Genomic DNA, 22,277 nt, shown 5'->3' on the forward strand with positions numbered 1-22,277 from the left:
TACTTGTAGGGTAATGTCATATTCAGTCCCTCACTAATAGTTAAACTCTTAGTCTTATGCTTTGTCATTAATGTTCCCCTGATTTTTACATTCTGCATTAGGCTAAGCATCAAAAGAATATGTAGAGTTTTTTAAAAAATAGATGTTCCTTTCTCACTCCTATTCTTTATCAGTAAGATATTTTTCTTATACTAAAACATATCACACTTGTTTTAATGTAAGGATAATGTCTTGAAGTATTCAGTAATAAAATTACTTAATTTCTCAAATTTTAGCGATATTTTCCTAAATTTGGGCAATATTTGTGCTTCAGGAAGATATACCCTGTTTGGCTCATTATCTGGATTGTATGTTCCTCTTTGTAGTTTTCATCTGTGAAATCTCCAGTTGCAGGGACTGTGCATACTTCTTGTAATCCCCAATGTCTGCTGCTACCATGGAGCCTATGAACTTCCGGTATCAGATGAGTCAGAGGCAGATTAAGACTGAAAGGTAGAGGGTCTTAAAACCAGTAGACTAAGATCATAAATTTGATCATTCATCCCCAAGTTTAAGCAACTATCTTAAGTAGCTGGCTTATGCTAGAGTCAATGGGTATAATGTATACCATATTTGGAGTTAATTATTAGTATTTATACAATCCTATAAGAAATAGGAAAGAATGAAAAGAAAAAGAAGACCATATCTATCAATAATTTATTGATGATCTGAACAGAAGTTGATAAAAACTCCACTGTCAGGTGGGAAGAGGTTTGTTAGGAAATTCAGAGAAATGCAGGGGCCTAGTTAAGATACTTGTGAAGGTATAATTTCTTTTGGCAAATACACAATTTATAAATGTCAGTTTCACTCTGTATTATCAAGAACATAATTAATATTTTTATTAATATTCATTTAAGTAACACCCTGTATCTCTGTATCTTAGTTAAGTTAGAAAAGTGACTTTTTCCTCACATAATCCAGAATAATTTCAGTTTGTAGATATTAGTAGCTACTAAATTATGTTCTTATTGTAAAATAATAATATATAAGGGGCATGCATGAGAAAAAGTAAAGGAAGAATAAGGAAGCCAGGATAAGAGTTTCTTAAGTTAATTCTCATCATTTTGGTTTGGAATGTAAATATAAATGCTTCAAAATCTGACAGCTACCCTCAGCTCTACGATTAGCCGCTCTGTTTTCCTGCTAAGTCGGCAGATGCTTGTGTCTCAAACATGAGGCTCCTACTTGTAAGAAGTGCCAGAAAAGAGAAAACACTAGGTTGTCCATGTTCCCTAGCTAAACAGAGCTTTCATTTTGCTTGTTCCCAGAATGAGGCAAACTGGGAAGAAACTACGGAATAATGGATTGGATTTATGGGCATACATTAGTGGTCTGTAAATCATTATAAATCACTTGTCTCTTCATAAAGCCAATATGTTATGTAGAAATGAGCTATGGACAGGGGTTATATAGGAATATCTTTCACATCACCCGCAGTAAGAAAGTCAAGCAGTTGATCTTTCACAGTGGCATGTAATTCTGGCTGAAAGAAATGAGGGCCTATTTTTTGCCTCAATATTTTCTTGCAAAGTAGGGACATACCATTCCAATTTGTTGCAGTAGGCAAAATTAAATTGGTAAGAGTTATTTCTTGGACTCTGTTTCTATTTTATCTGCCACTGAATCATTTAATTGTAGAAAGTTTATTTTATACTTAATCAGATTTTAGCTCCTAGATTATTGGGCTTTAAACTTTTAAGAGTTCTTATTTTTTCTCCTTATTAAAAACCTTGGCATGTTACCAGCACACTACATAAAAGAGGGCCACAGCAGCACTTGCTCTCCCTGGAAAATTTTATTTGAAGCAAGTGGTAGGCATAATAAAATGTTCCTACAAGCTTAGAAAAGTTTAAACAATACACAGAACAAGTTTATTGTAGGTTTGCTTCCTAGGTTCAAGTTATGGTACCCTCCAACTACAGGCATTCTCTCCACCTTTAAGCATTCATAAATTTCATGAGAAAAACTATACTTCAGTGACTATTGCTCAGTTACCATACAAATAGAGATGATAGGTGCTTTTTCTTCCCATCTGCCATTATGGAATTAGTTAATGAATGCTGTAATACCATAGCATTTAGCAAATTTGAAGGATTTTTTTTTTCATGTTTACTACAGTTCCCTGTTTTATTCTCCAAGTAGAATCTACTCAGTTACAACTCTTTTAATCCTATTCATTACTGACAATCAGATTTCGGGCTGGCATCATACTCAATGATGCTGTCCCTCTCATTGTTATTACAATGGAAAGCCTGTGGCTAGGTGATAGAGGGAGTCGCCTGTGAAATGTAACCCAGTACAGTACATTTTAGTTTGTTAGATGTGCTGCTTTGGTCTTTTGACAGTTGTTCTGGGAGTAAATAACATCTGCCATACAATTGGCTGGCAAAACTCATTTGTAGTATAATTAAACAGCCATCATTTTGTTAGAGCGTAAACATGAAGATAAATAGTCCATGAATTAGCAAGTGCAACATCGTTTGACAGCTCACAGCTAGACAGGCATAATATAGATTTTACATATATGCAGAGTGTCGTTGCCAAGACAGCTAACAAAATCAAAAGCACAATCAGTATCAAGAATTTTCAAACTGGAGGTGAGAGTGTTTGTACAGCCTTAGCAATCTCACTTTTGCCATATTTTGGCCTCTTCCTTGATCTAGCATGGTGACCAGTCCAGGTGGTCTTCTTCACCTTTAAGTTATATTTTAAAGGTTTTCATCTTTGGCAATTTCTTTTCTGGAATTGTCACCACCATTTCTTCGTTAGAGCTAGAACAGAAACCAGAAGTCAACCCTATTTAGGTATTAGCCAAAGGTATTTATCTTCCTCCGAGGTGTCTGGTAAAATAGTTTAATTTATGTAGAAAGGTCAGAAAGGAAGAAAAAACTTGTGGAAATTTATACTTTATTTTTGTGCTCTCTCCCAAATGGCTGAGAGGATTGCCTCTGAATAACAGGTAATTTAATGAAGGTTCTCAATTCACATCAGTTCTGTTTTATAAAGAACTGATTGTACAGTGGAGTAGTGCTATCCTTTGCTGCTGTCCTTTCCTCCCTTGGCTCATTGCCTTTGGACTGGTTTGCTGGACATTAGGAGTGCTGCTTTTAGAAGGGCAAATGAATAAAATGGATACAATCTTCAGAGTATGGTTAGGAAGGAATGGTGAAGCCAATTGTCAGTGAATTTTGTATCCATATTGTCTCTACATGATTACTGAGCTCCATTTAAATGTAGATACGGGAATCTTTATTTCACTGTTTCTTAAATGAGAAAAGGATCTATTTTATTCTTAGAATAGAATATAGTCCGTAGTCAATAAAATATATGTTGAGTAAAATAACAAATAAGTAACTTATTTCAAGTTGCTTGAAATACTATTACTGCATTGAAGATGAGACCTATGAAATTTAATGATTGTTAGCTATTAAATATAACTATTTTATTTCCATTGTTATGCTTTCCATCTTGTGTGTCGCTACTGTTGATACTTACTGAGTGAGCACCTCTACTGGATGTGTTATATAAATACTCCATTAATCTCTGCAAACATTTATTGTTTTAATTTTGTTTATGATAAAAATGTTATATTCCCAATTTCCATGATTAGTATTGATCAGATTGAGCTGCTCTATGCTGCAGTAACCAGTAACCTTAAAGATTCAGTGGCTTCATGGTATTAAGTTTATTTTCTGTTTATGATCAGTTTATATTGTAAAACATTTGAGGGTCTGGTCCACATAGACTTTGGGAAAGTGAGCTGAGAATGACACCTTGGCACTGTATCATCTGGTGCATGAAAACCCCATAACCACAGTTTGCAGGGGAGGGGTGAGTGAGCTGGAGTGTTATGCACCAGGTCTTTTATGCTTTGGCTTCAAAATGGCCCAGGTGACTTCCACTCACAGCCCATTGACCAAAAACCTGCCATACAGCCCTGACTAATTTCAGGGGTGGGGAAGGTGGTGAGGGAACAGATGGAATGTGATGAGCACCACTCCCTCTGATAAGCAAAGTTATGTGCCCTCTAGAACCAGATTAGACGACACAGTTGACATTGCTTAACAAAAATTGAAATTCTAAATCCAGAAATTCACATTGCAATAGAACTTGAAACACTCTGAAAGACACTACAGAAGAAAAAATAACATACATTAACCCAAAGTAGAATTTATCAAGAGCAGGAAGATTGAGTCAACATTTGAAATTGATCAATATAATCTACCAAAGAATAGAATAACATAGAATAATCATATGGCCATACTAATAAATCTGTAAAAAGCTTTTGATAAAATTTTAACAGTACCTTCATGATTAAAAATTGTTAGGTAACAACCCCATCAAAAAGTGGGCAAAGGATATGAACAGACACTTCTCAAAAGGAGACATTTATGTGGCCGAAAAAAAACTGATTAGCACTGGTCATTAGAGAAATGCAAATCAAAACCACAATGAGATACCATCTCACACCAGTTAGAATGGCGATCATTAAAAAGTCAGGAAACAACAGATGCTGGAGAGGATGTGGAGAAATAGGAACGCTTTTACACTGTTGGTGGGAGTGTAAATTAGTTCAACCATTTTGGAAGACAGTCTGGCAATTCCTCAAGGATCTAGAACCACAAATACGATTTGACCCAGCAATCCCATTACTGGCTATATACCCAAAGGATCATAAATCATTCTACTATAAAGACACATGCATACATATGTTTATCATGGCACTGTTCCTAATAGCAAAGACTTGGAACCAACCCAAATGTCCATCAATGACAGACTGAATAAAGAAAATGTTACATATACATCATGGAATACTATGCAGCCATAAAAAGGATTAGTTCATGTCCTTTTCAGGGACATGGATAAAGCTGGAAATCATCATTCTCAGAAAGCTAGCACAGGAACAGAAATCCAAACACCACATGTTCTCACTCGTAAGTGGGAGCTGAACAATGGGAACACATGGACACAGGGAGGGGAACATTACACACCGGACCTGTCAGGGGGTGGGGGGCTAGGGGAGGGATAGCATTAGGAGAAATAGCTAATGTAGAGAACGGGTTGATGGGTGCAGCAAACCACCACGGCACATGTATACCAATGTAACAAACCTGCACGTTCTGCACATGTATCCCAGAACTTAGAGTATAAGAAAAAAAATTTTTTTTTAATTGTTAGCAAACTAAAACTAGAAGGCAACCTCCTCAATTTGATGAAGGGTATCTACAAAAATAAACAGCTGATGTCACATTTAATAATGAAATATTAAATGCTTTAACCCAAGATTGGAAAAAAGATAAATTGCTCTCTTTTACTACTTATATTTAACACTGTGCTATAATAAGGGTCATACTCAGCAGATGGAGGCAGTAAAAAATTACAAAAGAAATACAGTTTGGAACATAAAAGCAAAAATGTTTTTATTTACAGACAATATGATTGTTTGTGTGAAAAATTCTAGATGCTAACAAATCCTAAAACATAAATTTGGTAAGGTCCCAAGATATGAAATCAATGTACAAAAGTCATTTGCATTCCTGCATACTAGCAAAAAATAGTTGGAACATAAAATCTTAAAAATATGCCATCAAGAACATGAAACACTGTGCTTAGGCATAATATTTAAAATATCTATAAAATCTATACAATGAACACTACAATAAAATGTTAAGGGCAATTAAAGATCTAACAATGAGATATACCAAGGTCATGAATTACAAGACTTGATTTTGTGAAGATTTGTCTATCATTGAATTTACCCGTAGACTCAAGGCAATTTGACTTGAAATCCTAACATTATTTTGAAAATTGTTTCTAAAATTTATAGAAATACAAAAAACCTAGAATAGCCAAAACAGACTTGAATAACAGAACAAAGTTGCATTATTTTAGCTGCCTAAATTTTAAGTCTGAAGTAACAATACGTGATATACTTGTGAATAGACAAATAGATCAATAGAACAGAACAGAGATTCTGTACATAGGCAAGAAACCAAGGTAATTCAATGGAGAAAGGAGAATAGTTTCAATAACTAGTGTTGGAATAACCGGTATCCATATATAAAGGCCAAAACTGTCTTTCTAAAACAAAACCTAAGAATAGTTTCGTGAATTTGGAGTAGGTAAAGACATTTTAGAAAGAATATAAAAAATATAGAAAAGTGATAATATGGATTCCACTCAAAATAAATACTTCTGTTCATCAAACATTTTGTTAAAACAGTGAAAAGGCAAGACACAAGTTTGAAGAAATATTCGCAATATGTATTTTGAAGGATTTGTTATCAATATATGAAAATTACTTTTCTATATCAATAGTGACTTAGATAATCCCAAATAAATTTACAAGAAATTTTATAAAGGAAGGTATACAAATCCCAGTAAGTTCATAAATATAAATAGTATGAAGAAAATGCAATTTACTCCCTACTACAATATACTTTCTCACACCGAATACAGTGTCTCAGATTCAAAAGATTGACAACCATAAATTATGATTATGGTGTATAACAAACGGGGACCATACTATAATGGTGGTGGTAAGATAAAATAGACCAACCACTCTGGACAATTCTTCATCAGTTTCTCAAGATAAACATACATGTAGATTGTGAGCCAGAAATTTCACATCTTGATATTTATCTGGGAAAAAGGAACACATATGCTGCACAAAAAGAATTGTACAAAAATGTTTATCACAACTTTGTATCAATAGTCTATTAGTTATTGCTGAGTAGATTTTCTCCTTAATGAACTTTTGATTGTTGATTTGCAAAAATACTATTTTGAGTGAATGAAGCCAGACAGAATAGAGTACATTCCCTATGACTCCATTCAGGTGCAGTTCAAAAGAACGTAAAACATATGTATTGATTGAAATCAGTACAATGGTTGCCTGCCTGTCATATTTTGATTGGGAGTAACTATAGAAGTGAATCCATTCTTTAAAGCTCACTGAATTGAACTCTTAAGATCTATGTGTTTCAGTGTATATAAATTTTACCCAAATAAAGAGACTAATTCAGGAAATGTGTATATCTATACCTATGTATCTATACATATCTCAAATACTGTTTGAGTTTATTTTTATTTTAAGCAAAATGTAATAGAATAAATGGTTTGCTGGCAAACAGAAAAACAAAACAAGCAAACAAACGAAACCCAAAAACCTCTCTGGATATTTTGTGAGATTTATGACAAGCACAATAAACTATTAAAACAACAATAGCACATGACATGAAGGTTAAAAGTAATATTACATCACAATCTACTGGTGCAACTGTCAACATGAGAACCATTTCTTATGTATAGAATCATTTATGTATCCATTTCCAAAACACTTGGTGAGAAATTGAATGATTAAAATTTTAGAACTGGTGAGAGAAAAAAAGCTATGGCCTAAAAAATATATATGATTTCTGGTTTAGGGCTTCAATTAAAAAACAAAAAACAAAACAAAAACATGCGAAGTGCTATTCCTCAACATGGCTGTAGAAAAATTTAACTCAAGCAAGTGCAATGAGTGAGATCAGGCAAAACTGCAGTAAATACACACGCACCATAACTATAACTTAGTCCAAGAGGAGTGAACAATCATCTATACAAGGTAAATGAGGTGAAATGAGAAAGTTGATGACCTGTGTTTTATAATATATATATATATATAAAGTATATATATTTTTATATATTTATTTATATTTATATAATATATATGTATATATTATATATAAAGTAAAAAATTTACTTGATATTTTGACAAACCCACCCTTCATTCCTTAGGTTAATTTCTGTGTTAATTTTTACATTACTAATCATTGTACTGCTATAGCTAAATCAACTGAATATCAGTTTATGTAGTGTTGCTCAAAAGATGTATAAATAGCAAGCTCTATGATTACCTAAAAACAAGCTTTTTAAAATAAAGGAAGAAAGCAACAATGTTCCAAATGAATGGCACAGGGCAAAACACATATAACAAAACATATTTACACAGAGTATCAGGTGCCCTTCAGTTTCTCTTATAGAGACAAAATGCTTGAGGAAGATCTTGAGAAAACCCTCCCTCCCTCTAAACGATTAGCTCCTACATAGTGTCAGATGTTACAATTGATATGAAGGATAAATGCTTTTAGGCAAAAGTAAAAATCTTATCTACAAAGCAATATAGCAAAATCTGTAGTGACTTTTGTAGAAAACTCTCTTCTCTGATGGTAATATTCTTTAGTATATATCCAGGATAGACTAAATTGAAACAATATTTCTGATACAATAGCAATCCTTTCATATAATCTTACTAAATATTAAAAAATTCCAAAAAATACATAAATATCCCTTGTACCGTGCATTATGCACCAGTTTGGGGCTGCCTGATAAAGTCATGGCTACCATTTTAACAATTAAACATTGCACCTCACAAGTTCCACCATCTATACACAGTGAATGCACACAATGGTGAGGGCTCCTGAGAGATGGCAAGCCAACTCTAAATTGAAAAGTTTGTGGTGGAGTGTCTCCAAATTAAAGAGAGGGGAACATAACTTTCAACAGTGAAGTCAAAACAGATGTAAATAAGATTGAGGCATTTATTGAAGAAGTCTTAAGCCCTCCCACATACTTCAAGCCTTCACCAAAACATCCAGAATCAAATTCTGCTGGAATGGATATCTTTGCCAAATTCTCTGCATATATCAAGAATTCCAGGCCAGAGGCTAATGAAGTACTGGAGAGGGGTCTCCTGAAAACCCTGCAGAAGACTGGATGAATATCTGAATTCTCCTCTCTCTGATGAAATTGATGAAAATACTATGGAGGACGTTAAGTTTTCTAGACATAAATTTCTAGAAAATGAAATGACATTAGCAGATTGCAACCTGCTGCCAAAACTGCATAGTGTCAAGGTAGTGGCCAAAAAAAATCACAACTTTGATATTCCAGAAGAAATAACTGATACCTAACTAATACATACAGTGGGGACGAGTTCACCAATACCTGTCCCAGTGATAAAGAGGTTGAAATACCATATAGTGTTGTAGCCAAAAGACTAGCCAAGCAAAGTCGCGTTTATGAAAGAGATGTGTTCATGTCTTGCTCTAAGAATTTGCTTTTCCTAACAGGCTACTCCTCTTCCTATAGAGTAAAAATTGTATTTTGCATGAACATGCAGTTATTGAAGATTAGGATCAAAGATAGACAAGGTATAGTAGTTATCTGAAAATATACACTCCTAAGCAGTATTATTTTAAAATCATTTTATCCCTCTAAATGTTCGAGGAAAGCATGTCTCTTGTGATTTTGATGAAGACAGAATTATTTTACTCTGTAGAAAGACAGATACTACTTTATCAGGGAAGTTAGTCAAATGAAATGGAAATTGGTAAATGGTCAAAAGCTAACTAGTAAAAAGGATGATCCAACAACATGCTTTAACCCCATTGTATGTTTGTGGAAAGACCATAGCCTAAAATCCTGAGAAATTTGGGACATAAAAGTTTTCATGGTAGACAGTTCATGGAGTATATGAATTGACATTATGGAAATAATCTGATTTTATTTTTACAGCTAACAATCCATTCCCCTTCATTTAAACACCTGTTGTGTTTTACTTCAGTGAAGATATTATAGTCTGAATGGAAAGTCTGTTTTCCAAGGGATTCTGAGAAATTTTTGTATTCAAGAGTTGGAAAGCTGTCTTCCATTCTAGTTGATAAAACTTCCCCTTTTTGATGTAGATGCAGATTTTCTATACAGTTCTGTTGTCTTCTTTTACTAGTACTGTTAACTTTTGTGATAAACTTCAAATAAGATTTTATTTCTTGATAATTTTGGCTTTCACAATTTATCTTTAAAGCCTTGGGCAATCTGTATACAATTAAGAGATTTCTGACATTTATTCTTACCCTAAGTGGATCAACTCTAGGATTTAGGCATGTTAACTTACTTCTGCTGTGTTTTGAATCTCTCCAGAGTTGCATGTAGGTAGCTTTTATTTCTGTGCACTTAAACCCATTTAGAAAATATCTACAAAGTAGGCTGGGCGTGGTGGCTCATGCCTGTAATCCCAGCACTTTGGGAGGCCGAGGCAGGTGGATCACGAGGTCAGGAGATCGAGACTATCCTAGCCAATATGGTGAAACCCTGTCCCTACTAAAAATACAAAAATTAGCCAGGCGTGGTGGCATGCACCTGTAGTCCTAGCTACTTAGGAGGCTGAGGCAGGAGAATCACCTGAACCTGGGAGGCAGAGGCTGCAGTGAGTCAAGATCGCACCATGGCACTACAGCCTGGGTGACAGAGCGAGCCCCTGTCTCAAAAAAACTAAAAATAAAAATAATCTGCAAAGTAAAAATGGAACAGAAATACAAATGTATTTTTATGAACATTTTGATACAAATTTCATCATTTAATGATTCACCAATTTCTTACATTAATTTGAATTAAGCATTTAATTCAAAGAGACGGGAGCATTCATTGATATATATGGGCTTTTAAAAACTTCATCCTTTATAAATAGACAAAGTTTGGGCTACACAAATTATATTTTTATCATGGAAAAATTTCAACTCCTCAAGTCATAATGTTGAATAGAATTGGAGTATTTTCTTTAGAATTTCTTCAGCAGGCAAATGAAAACTTATTATAGAATGCATGTATTTTCTTTTCTCTTTGGAACATCAACACCAGTATATTGCTGGCAGCTATTGTATTAAAAAATATATTTTCACTATCATAGAGGATTCTTTTTCCCCCCTCATGAAAATAAATGACAACTTGGGGTAAATATATATATATAATTTCTGAAGTAAAAAGAAAGATCCTCCTTTCCAAGCAAATATGATGATATTTTATTCTACTTGTGATAAAGGCAGTGAGGCATTTGTTTTGGGGAATGTCCAAAATATCTATGATTTTACTTTTCCAGCCAAAACAATTTTGCTTTTCTGGCATATATTAATCAATATGCAAAACATTTTGAAATTTTAAATATTATTCCACATCACACTAATTTATTCTAGTTCAGAAAGATTTGGAGTGCCAGTATTTCTAGCATAATCATATTTTTAATGGATGAACATAAAGTATTTTTCATAAGAACATAAAATAGCAGAAAACATATTTGTTGAAGAAATAGAAATAAATACTATAAAGTTACCAACAAACGGAAAACAAAATGACATAAGTACCAGGAACTTCTGACTAGTATAGAAGTAATTTAATATGTATATTTGGACATATACTGGATAGACTAATTATTGATAAAGTAGTCATTGCCCATCTGCAAAATCAAACAACCATAAAATAACATTTTGAATTGTCTGCCATGGGGCTCAATGTCCTTTATGTATCATCCTTTGATTTGACACATTAGAGTATTACCATAGTATAATGAAAAATCTAAAAGCTTTTGAATCAAATAATTTTATAACACCGTGTGTTCATCTTTTGGTGTCTGTGTCATCTTGAAATTTATATATATTTCTGAATCTTGTTTTTCTCATGTTTATAACAACTGGGGATAATAAATTTACCTCATTTCAAAACATTTAGCTTTAGTATAAAAATAAAAATAAATTCTCAATATAAAAATACCATGCTTGATACTTAGGCTCTAAAATATTAGACAAATTTCCTGGCATCATAGAGCTTACAAGTAGTTGAGGTAAAGGCGGAGAACAAACACAGGAACTAGTTAGCTAGTTCTTACCTTGAAAATTAAGTGCAGAACTCTGGGAGAATGATTCATTCAACAAACAAGTTTTGAAATTGCGAAAAAAAGAGAATGGGCAGAATTAAAATTCTCAGCAGAGACAGTCAGGAAGGGCAGGCCAGGGTAGCAGGTCATTGGAGAAAATGGTTGTTAAACACGGAGGTAATACACAGCAATAGAAAATAGTAAAATGGGCCAAAACTAGAAGGGCAGAGGTTGAGGCCAGAAAAACTGGACGTCTTTTATAATTTTGCCTAGGGTTGACTTTGTATCCTGGGTTTCAAAACAAATAATTTCTGTCTATACTACTATACAGATGTAAATGAAATACATGCTTACTAAGCCAGTGGTATAGATTGTTCAGCATTGACCTAGTGTATAATTTTGAAAATAGATAAGGTTTTTATAAACATGCAAAAACTGAGTGCTACTTAGTTCTGCTTTCTGACTTTTTGATAATCCAAGGAAGCAGGCTCATTAAGATTGAAGTATCCAGGAAGATATATTTTCCAAAGGACAAAACCTACTTAGATGGAGGGTAGATTTTAGGCTATCACTTAATTTCCTCCTGTTAATTTTTGGCTAATAATTTTATTTTAAAGAGTGAATTTTACTACTTAAATTATTTGTACACTACACAAAGATGGACCATAAAACACAATGCCTTATTTAGGCAGACTTCACCATACCAACAGCGTTGTAATTCAGTCCATCCATTTGTAAAGCTGTAACCACTGCTGACAGAATGCGGGGTGGGAGAGGGGAAGAAAGTTAAAGAGTATTCAGATGGTAGAATAATACTAACATAAGTAGTTATAATAGTTACAAATCATTCAACCAACCACTAATGCTATTAGATGGCATGATTTATTGAATACCTACATATGTCGAACATTGTGCTCAGTTCTTCATATTTATATCACACAATTTTCACCATATTTCTGTAAGATAAGCATCATTTCCATTTTGCCCCTCCTGCAGTTAATGCTCAGACAGCATAAACAAAATACCCAGATCCACACAGATGGAGTTTGAATTCAGTTTTTTCTAACTCCAAGCTGAATATTCAAAGGCATCCTTTGATTTTATAATTTAAGATTTCTCCTTTTTCAAAAACCATTTGGTGAGATAGAAAGCATTAGAGATAAAAAAAATACTATATTACTCTATGTGGTGACTCTTTCTTCCGCTTAAAGCCATTCCCTGTAATCCTCAGAGAGATCTAACTCCCCCACTCCAGCATTTCCTGTGTTTCTTTAGTTCCCCATTATTTCCTATTTGTGCAGTAACCCACATCCTCAGGGTGTTATAAAAGGTTGCAAATTAATGAACATGTGCTGCCTTTGTTCAGGGATTTTATATTATAAATTTGTTTTTATTTATTCTACACATGGTTGTTTGTAGTTTGTCCTCCAAAATGAAATGAAATTGATATTATTACAGAAGATGACTGAGTCATATTATGATAGAGACTAATTTCTTTGACCTAGTAGACTAAAAGTTTTCTGTAGTCTCTTAATGAGACAACTCCTTTTATAGCATTTGTATCTTTGTGCTTAATTGTTCGTAGTAGAAATATTTAGAAATTGATGCGTCATTTTACTTCTATGGCATGTCATAAAGCTATTTTTTCAAAAACAATTGTTTTGTTTATAATGTCATGAGTAACAATTCTTAAAATGATTTAAAAGATTTAGATCCCCCTCCCAAAATATCAACAAAATCAATTTTCCAAGGTAATAAGAAAATGAATAAAATCCCCAGCAGTAGCAAATAATTGGACAAGGAATAAAATCTGGGTTTGGAGGCAGAGCTGAGGAATACAGCATGACTTGGTTCACAGAGCTTACCCTCTCCCTTGAAGTTGAATTGATAAGAACAACATCTTGAACCTTCTCAGAAATATTCCAAAACTGCAAGGAAGGGAACAGAATTTATTTTTCTAATTTATCTCTACCCTTGTTTCACTAAAGAGTGATGGAAATCATTACTATGGAGAAATGCATGAAACATGGCAAGAAAATAGGGAGAGAAGTAAATATCCAGTGCCCTCCGGTTCCAGGAGAAAAGCCAAACCAATAGTTATCCACCTCCTCCTATCATCGGAATAGGATAAGAGCTCTCTCCTTCCCCAGTGCAGTGAGTATTGCGGTATTTAACAGTACCTCAGAACTGATAGTACATCTCATGTGCAGCACAAAATCTTTAACTCTCAGATAAACATCTACCTGCCTCATGCCCTCAAGCTAGGGGAAAAGGAATGGAAAGCAGCCATATTTGTCTTCAAACTGAAGTTAAAAAAAAAAAAAAAAGTCCAAAACAGTCATCAGATGTAGTAGAAAGTCAAGAATGTACTTACACAAAATCAGGAAATATAGCTTTACAAGCATGAGAAAGATGAATGAAAATGCCATAGTACATAGAAATGTTATATTAATTATAACAAGAACATTGATAAAGTAAAAGAAAATAAATAAGAAGTTAGGGACATACCATTATAAGAAAAAAAAAACAAAACTGAGTCCAGTCTAGAAGAAAATATAACTTAGGCAAAAGGAAAACTCATTTTATGTACATTAAAAGTATCATTCAAGAATAAAATGATACTTGAATGATACTTCAAGTATCATTCAAGTATCATTTTATTTTCAAGAAAAAGAAAAGATTTGAGGTACATATAAACATATAATTAGATTATAGAGGATTGATTGCCTAAAGAAACAAATATTAGGAAAAATTATTATTAAGGAACTTAACATCAAGAAACTATAAGTTGAATTATTTAGGAAGAAGTTTTGAGATAAGCCTACCTAGTGCATATTTTAAAAACATGAACCTAAAAGAATGCTAATTGAAGATATATTTCAGTATTCCATACTTTGTGTCCCTGGATCGCAATTTACCATAGAAGGAAAATTATAGTTGGTAAAAATGCTAAATAAAATAATAAGTAACCCCTGAAATAATTAATTACTAGATTTTAAAATTAAAAAATCCCACCACCATCCAGAAAAATTTGACAGTGTATGTTGAAAATCACAACATTTTCTCTTTCCATTATTGAATCTTTAAGAAATGTTTTTAAGAAGAATTATTATTCAGATATTCAGGAAGAAAGGTGAACTGAGCTAGGGTGAGAGGTGTTAGAAGTCTAGTCTGTTACCTTCTATTTCTCTACAGCAATATTTTAGACAATGGGTTAAAATCTACAGATTTTAAAAAGAAAATTATGGCCCACTCTTTACAGCCAGTTGAGATATCATCTGCATATCTGTCTCACTATCTGTATATGCGCGCGCGCGCGCGCGCGCACACACACACACACACACACACACACACACACGACTCCAGGAAAACATCAATGACTTTTTTCTTTCCCAGTTTCCTGAGTTTGTGATTTGAGGCTGTTTTTATTTACTTCCTTCCTTGTATTTGTCTGTCTCATTTACATTTCTTATCTGTCTACCTTCATTATTAAGAACACTTCATTTTTTGATAAAAACAAATGATGTGACTTTTTTCTCTTAAACAAAAATCTTCACTGTTTGATAGTAAGTGATTTCACTATACTTTTCTATTATAGGGTCCTCTTATAGCATGTTTTGTTAATAAAACAAATCTATTTAAATGTATGTAACATGTCAACTATATTCTTTTAAGGTAGATGGCATTTATTAGTCCTCTTTGTGTTACTTATAATGCCTGGCACATAGATGTACTTGACATATTATTTTTTAGTAAATAAATACATGAATGAATGAATGAATTGAATGAAAGAAACAATAACAAACTTCAGCAACAAAGAAACAATAACAAACCTGTGATACAGGTTTTAACAAAACACAAACTTTAAAATAAAACAAATAATGAAGTTTTGAATTTTAAAAACCGTAACACCAGTCTTTAAGAAATTGATCATCACAAAATTTTCTTCATATTCCTGGGTATACCCATTCAAATATGGAGGCTGAGACAGTATCATTTTCTTTCGTCCAAAGATATTTGGCTACAGTTTTATATAACTGCCCTTCTGATAACAGGTTAAAGAATTAGGCCTATCTATCTTTTATGTGTTTATCATACAATATAATATAAATTTATTTTGGCTAATACTAATTTATTGGTTGTCATTTTTCGCAGGCTTTCATGTATTCTAACTTGCACAATTTGTGGTCTTGCAAAAGTTAGCTGTACATGCACATTCTCCTCTAATCAGCACAACGTCATCATGTGTCTTTTCTAGCACTTATACTGAAGAAAAAGGACCTGGTTTGACTACAATAGAGACAATAACAGGGCTCAAAGGTTGAAGACAAAAGATTCTGCAGAAATTAAAGGAAAATCTGCTAAAGAGCATGACAGCTCTTTTTGTTACTTTCTGGGCTGTAATTTTTGAAATCAGTTTTCATTTTGAAAGTTCCTTAATTTTTTCCCACTTCAGTCTAAGATACAGCACACATGAGTATTGAAGACAGACAGCCCCACAAAATGGTTCAATCAGGTGGTATTTGTAATGAAGCTGCAGGCTATTGCTTGGATTTCTTAGTATCCGTCTTCATAATCTTCTATATTTAGCTGCAGAAAACTATTGGTAACAGTTCCCTAAGCTCACTTCACTAAAATGAATGCAACAGATTGTTTTTGGAATTAGATATTCTCTCTGATTCCTAGTTATAAATGACTTGCTTATAGCAAATTTCCAATCCTCTATGCTTCAGTTCCTATATAGCTCTCTGGATAGATAACTCTCTTTGCAGGCTCAAGTGTCCTTTGAAAGGGATAGAAACCATCATCTTTTATTTTTGATATTAAAACAAATGCTTTTAAACTTTTTTTATTATTAAATGTGGGAATAGCTCCAAGGGAAAAGAAGAGAGGGAAAGGAGAAAGGAGAGAACAGGAGAGAAAGATTATGTTAAGGCAATTATCTAATGTAATTTACAAAGCCTAGTTGACAGTATTTACTGTCAACTGTAATATACAGTTTCCTTCATCATTATATTAACTACTATATTAATATATTTTATTCGAGCAAACTGCGCTTGTATATCTTTATCACTATCAGTATAAAATTATTTTGAAGTATTGATTTTAACTCGCTTCCATTTGATGATGTATATATTTTAAGTGCAATTATCCTGTAGTTTTATTTCAGGGGGTTCTCCTTGTTAGATTTTGGTGTTCTGTCATCATGAGTTATATCGTGTAGCTTGACACAATTTTTTATATTCTGAATCAGTGTGTTTGGCCTGGGAATTAAATGTTTCTTAAATTTAAGAAAATTCACAATTAAAAGAGCCTCAACCAAAGTATCTTTAGGAATTTTTTAAAATATTTTTTCCCAATTTCTTCCATGAGATTATCAGGTTATATTCTCGAGTCTATTCAGACTTTTTCAGTTTTATCCTTTAGTCTAGTCTTTATTTTTGAGTAATATCTGTTTCCCCAAAAACAGACCACTTCATTTATAATATCAAATGTGTTTTTAGAGAGTTGTTCTTTATTACCTAATATTTTTGTGGGTTGTTCTCTATCAATTTTAACAACATACTCTTAGTCCCAATTTTAGCTTATTTGATTATGAGAAGTTTGAATTATTTTAAGCACTGATATAACTATTAATGTTCCATAAGTACTAGAAATACATACTAAAAGAGGCTTAGAAACAAGGTATTGTTGTAAGAGGTGGAAGGTCAATGGTCACATCAAAGATACAGCCTGCTTTAAGAACCTCTTTCCATCTCTTCCGTTTGCCATCATTATTCACTTGTTTGCCTTCTCAAAATCAAAAGAAGGCCGCTTTTTCTTTGAAAATAATTTCTGAAGAAAGGGGATGTAGATAAAGTAAAAGTACTGTATCTCATTGGTCAGCTTGTGGCTTGCCTATTCATACCCATTATATAGTTTTAAAATTTTATTTTGAGAAAAAAATCTGAAATTTATAAAGTCGCAAACCACTACAGATAATTTTTCTTAAGAGTAAATTTCTAACCTAATTTTACATAACTTTCTAGTAGAGTATATTTTCTACAAATAAGTTATCCTCCTATGAAATCCAGTATAACAAACAACAGCATGAAGTTAATACTGAACTATTAATAACATCTAATCCTCAGGTCTCATTCAGATTTCACCAGTTATCTTGCTTTTTCTTGTTTTTATAACTGAAGAGGTGGTCTCTTGCTGATATGTGAATGGATTCAGTTGCTGCTAGTTTGCTTAAAATTCTTATATTAAATTAGATAGGCCTATAATTTTCTTGTCTTCTGAAAGTCTGTGGTTTTTATATTATTGTAATGCTTATAAAGTGTATTTAAGGTATTTTCTGCTGGAAGTTATATAGCATTGGTATAAGTTATTATGAAAGTATTTTGAAAAACAAACTGGTTTAGGTTTATGGTTTCTTGGTGGGTAAATATTTCTATTCAAGTCTTAAAGTTTCTAATTTATGAAGTCTAAATATCAGTTAAATTTTCTCATTTATATATCTATTGGTTTTTATTGGTTACATTGTTTTAGATATTTTTTCATTTTATATGCATTTTAAAATTTGCTTTAAATTGTTCATACACTTTGCTTAATATATTTGTTTGCAGTGTCTTTGCTGATACTCTTGGCATCTGACATTTTTCTTGTTCAATCTTTTTTTTTTTTTTTTTTTTTTTTTTTTGTTTTTTTTTTTTTTTTTTTTTTGAGACGGAGTCTCGCGCTGTGTCACCCAGGCTGGAGTGCAGTGGCGCGATCTCGGCTCCCTGCAAGCTCCGCCTCCCAGGTTCAGGCCATTCTCCTGCCTCAGCCTCCGAGTAGCTGGGACTACAGGCGCCCGCCACCTCGCCCGGCTAGTTTTTCGTATTTTTAGTAGAGACGGGGTTTCACCATGTTAGCCAGGATGGTCTCGATCTCCTGACCTCGTGATCCGCCCGCCTCGGCCTCCCAAAGTGCTGGGATTACAGGCTTGAGCCACCGCGCCCGGCCTCTTGTTCAATCTTTACAAAATTATTTATTATATCAGTCTTTTAAAGAACTTCCTTTTTGATCTTTTCTCTAGCACTTTGCTCTATTTTGAATTAATTTATGTTTCTGTTATATATTTTCCTGTCTCTATTTTTCTGAGTTACTGTCCCTCTCTCAGTAAATAGCAACTGTCCTCTGTCAAATGTTCAAACTCAAGACTTGAAATCATTTTTTTTATTCTCTCAAAACTCACATCTAATCCAGCAGAAATCCTGTCAGCTTTGTGTTCAAAATATTATAGGTGGGATAACTTTACTTATATGAATGATGGGATTTTGAAAGTCAGTCCTCCATTGAGAATAACTAAAAACAACCCTGATAAATGACCAAAGATATAAATATTTAAAAGCATCAGTGACTTGAACCCTGTTTTGTTGGAAATAATAAAACTACATCTCTTCTTTGGTTTAGATTTGTAGGAATCTTTTTCCATCCCTTCACTTTCAGCCTATGTATATTCTTAAAGTTACAGTGAGTCTCTTGTAAGCAGGATATACTTAGGTCTTTTTTTTTTTCTAATCCACTTAGCCTCTCTAAGATCCATTTATGTTTAATTATTGATATGTAAGGACTTACTAATGTCATTTTGCTAATTGTTTTCTGACTCATTTGTATTTCCCTTATTCCTTTCTTTGACCCAGTATTTTCCATTGTGATTTGATGATCTGCAGTGGTGTGTTTCAATTTCTTTCTCTATGTTTATTTACTTTGTGTGTGTGTATCTACTATAGGTTTTTACTTTGTGTTTACCAAGAGGTTTACAACACCTTGCAGTTATACCAGTCTATTTTACGCTATAAATAACTTAACTTCAATTGCATGCAAAAACTTGACATTTTTGCTTCTTCTTCCACCTTCAAAGGTTATGGTTTTAATATCGCAATATATATCTTTTTTGTGTGTTTATTAATAAAATATTAATGTTATTTTTAGCACTCTTATAAACTTTATATTGAAATTAAAAATGATTTATAAACCAACTTTGCAGTGTTAGAGTATTCTGAATTGACCCATATATTTACCTTTGCCAGGATATTTTACACTTTTACATGTTTTAATATTAGTAATTAGGCTATCTACATATTCAATGACTTTCCATCAAAATTCCAATCACATTTTTCACATAAATAGAAAAAGCAATCCTAAATTCATATAGAACCACAAACAACCTCAAATAGCCAAAGCAAAATTAGATAAGATGTACAAAGCTGGAGACTTCATACTACCTGGTTTTAAAGTATATTATAAGGCTAGTAATCAAAACAGTATAGTACTGGCATAAATACAGACACACAGACCAATGAAACATAACAGAAATCCCAGAACAGAATAAATTCACACAGTTGTGGTCAACTAATCTTCAACAAGGCACCAAGAATACAAAATAAGCAAACAATGGTCTGTTTTAAAAATGGTGGTGGAAAAACTATATTCACGTGCAAAATAATGAAATTGTACCTTTAAAGGATACAAAAAAATTAGAAAAAAGGAGACTGTAAAAAAACAAACAAACAAAAAAAAACTAGACAAAAACAGGAGAAAAGCTTCTTAACATTGGTATTGGTAATATTTTTAAAAATATAACACCAAAAGCACAGGCAACAAAAACAAAAATCAAGTGGAATTATATCAAACTAAAAAGTTTCCTTTTTTTTTTTTTTCTTTTTTGAGATGGAGTCTGACTCTGTCACCCAGGCTAAAGAGCAGTGGTGCAATCTCAGCTCACTGCAACTTCCACCTTCCAGGGTCAAGTAATTCTCATATCTCAGCCTCCCGAGTAGCTGGGATTACAGATGCATGCCATGATGGCTGGCTAATTTTTGTATTTTTAGTACAGACAGGGTTTCACCATGTTGGCCAGGTTGGCCTTGAACTCCTGGCCTCAGGTGATCCACCCGCCTCAGCCTTCCAAAGTGCTGGGATTACAGGCATGAACCACCACATCTGGCCCAAACTAAAATGTTGCTACAAAGTAAAGGAAATGATCAACTAAATGAAAAAGCAACCTATGGAATGGGAAAAATATTTGCAAACTATATATCTGGTAGGGAAATAGTGCCCAAAATATATAGTAAATTTATACAAATTAATAGTAAAAAAGCAAGTAACCAAATTTTAAAAATACACAAAATACCCGATTAGACATTTTTTCCAAAGAAGACACACAGATGGCCAAGAGGTACAAGAAAATGTGCTCAACATCACTAATCATCAGGGAAATGCAAATCAAAACCACAATGACATATTGCCTTACACCTGTTAGGATGGGTGTTATCAAAAAGTCAAATGATAACAAGTGTTGGCAATGGTGTGAAATAAAGGGAAGAGTTGTACACTGTTGGTAGGAATGTAAATTGGTACAACTGTAATGGAAAACATTATGGAGGTTCCTCAAAAAACTGAAAATAAAACTGGCATATGATCCACCAATTCCACTTCTGGGTATATATCCAAAAGAAATGGAAATCAGTAGCTTGAAGACATAGCTGCACTCCCATGTTCATTGCAGCATTATTCATAATGGCCAATATATGAAAACAACCTAAGTGTTGCTCTGTAGTTGACTGTATAAAGAATATGTGGTGCATATATACAATGAAATATTACTTGCCATAAGAGAAAAGGAAATTCTGTTGTTTGGGACAATATGGTGAACCTAAAGGACATTATGCTAAATGAAATAGGCCAGACACAGAAAGATAAGCACTGCATGATCTCACTTGATATGGAATAGAAAGAAGTTAACTCACAGAAACAGAGAGTAAAATGGTGGTCTTCAATGGCTAGAAATTAAGGGAAATGAAGGAATTTTGTTCCAAGGGTACTAATTTTAGTTATAAGATGAATGAGTTCTGGAGATTTGATAGACAGCATAATGATTATAGTTAATAACAATGCACTGTAAACTTGAAATTTACTAAGAGAATAGATCTTAAGTGTTCTCACCACACACACAAAAGGTAACTATATGAGGTAATGAGCTTAAGTGTGGTCGTCACTTCACAATGTATACATGTATCAAAACATCACATGATACATCTTAAATATAAACAGTTTTTACTTGTCGATATATATTTGATAGGGAAAAATAAAAATAAAAAGATTCAGTGAACTGTGGAAGCAATGAGGACTATAGAGAAAGGAAATAAGTTTTTAGTTGTGAGCTGGGAATGTGCATCACCTTGGGGTCATTCTAAACCCGAGTGCAGTTCTGGAATCTGAAATAGGACAAACCTACTGACAGAGAGGATCCTTATGAAAGACAGAGAAACAAGAGGAATTTTTGATGGTCCCACAATGAGGAGTCCCAAAATTGGAGCAGTGGAGAATCATTCACAGAGACAATTTATCCTTCCATATTTTTTGTTAAATTTTGAAGCTGTGATAGATAGGAGGTAAAAACAACTAGCCAAAGCTTCAGAAAAGTAGAGCTGAATTTCTTGCAGTCTCACAGGCTTAAGGAACAAAAGACCCATTTAAAGAAGAATCAATCCATGGAAAAAACAGGGAGGAGAGT

General features: G+C 33.3%; 1 pseudogene; it reads left to right on the forward strand.

The window, feature by feature from the left end:
• Positions 1–436: 436 nt before the first annotated feature.
• LOC101013766 lies at positions 437–9,253 on the forward strand (annotated as a pseudogene).
• The last annotated feature ends 13,024 nt before the right edge of the window (positions 9,254–22,277 follow it).

The sequence above is a fragment of the Papio anubis genome, chromosome 13 (genome assembly GCF_008728515.1).
Source record: "Papio anubis isolate 15944 chromosome 13, Panubis1.0, whole genome shotgun sequence".
Taxonomy (NCBI): domain Eukaryota; kingdom Metazoa; phylum Chordata; class Mammalia; order Primates; family Cercopithecidae; genus Papio; species Papio anubis.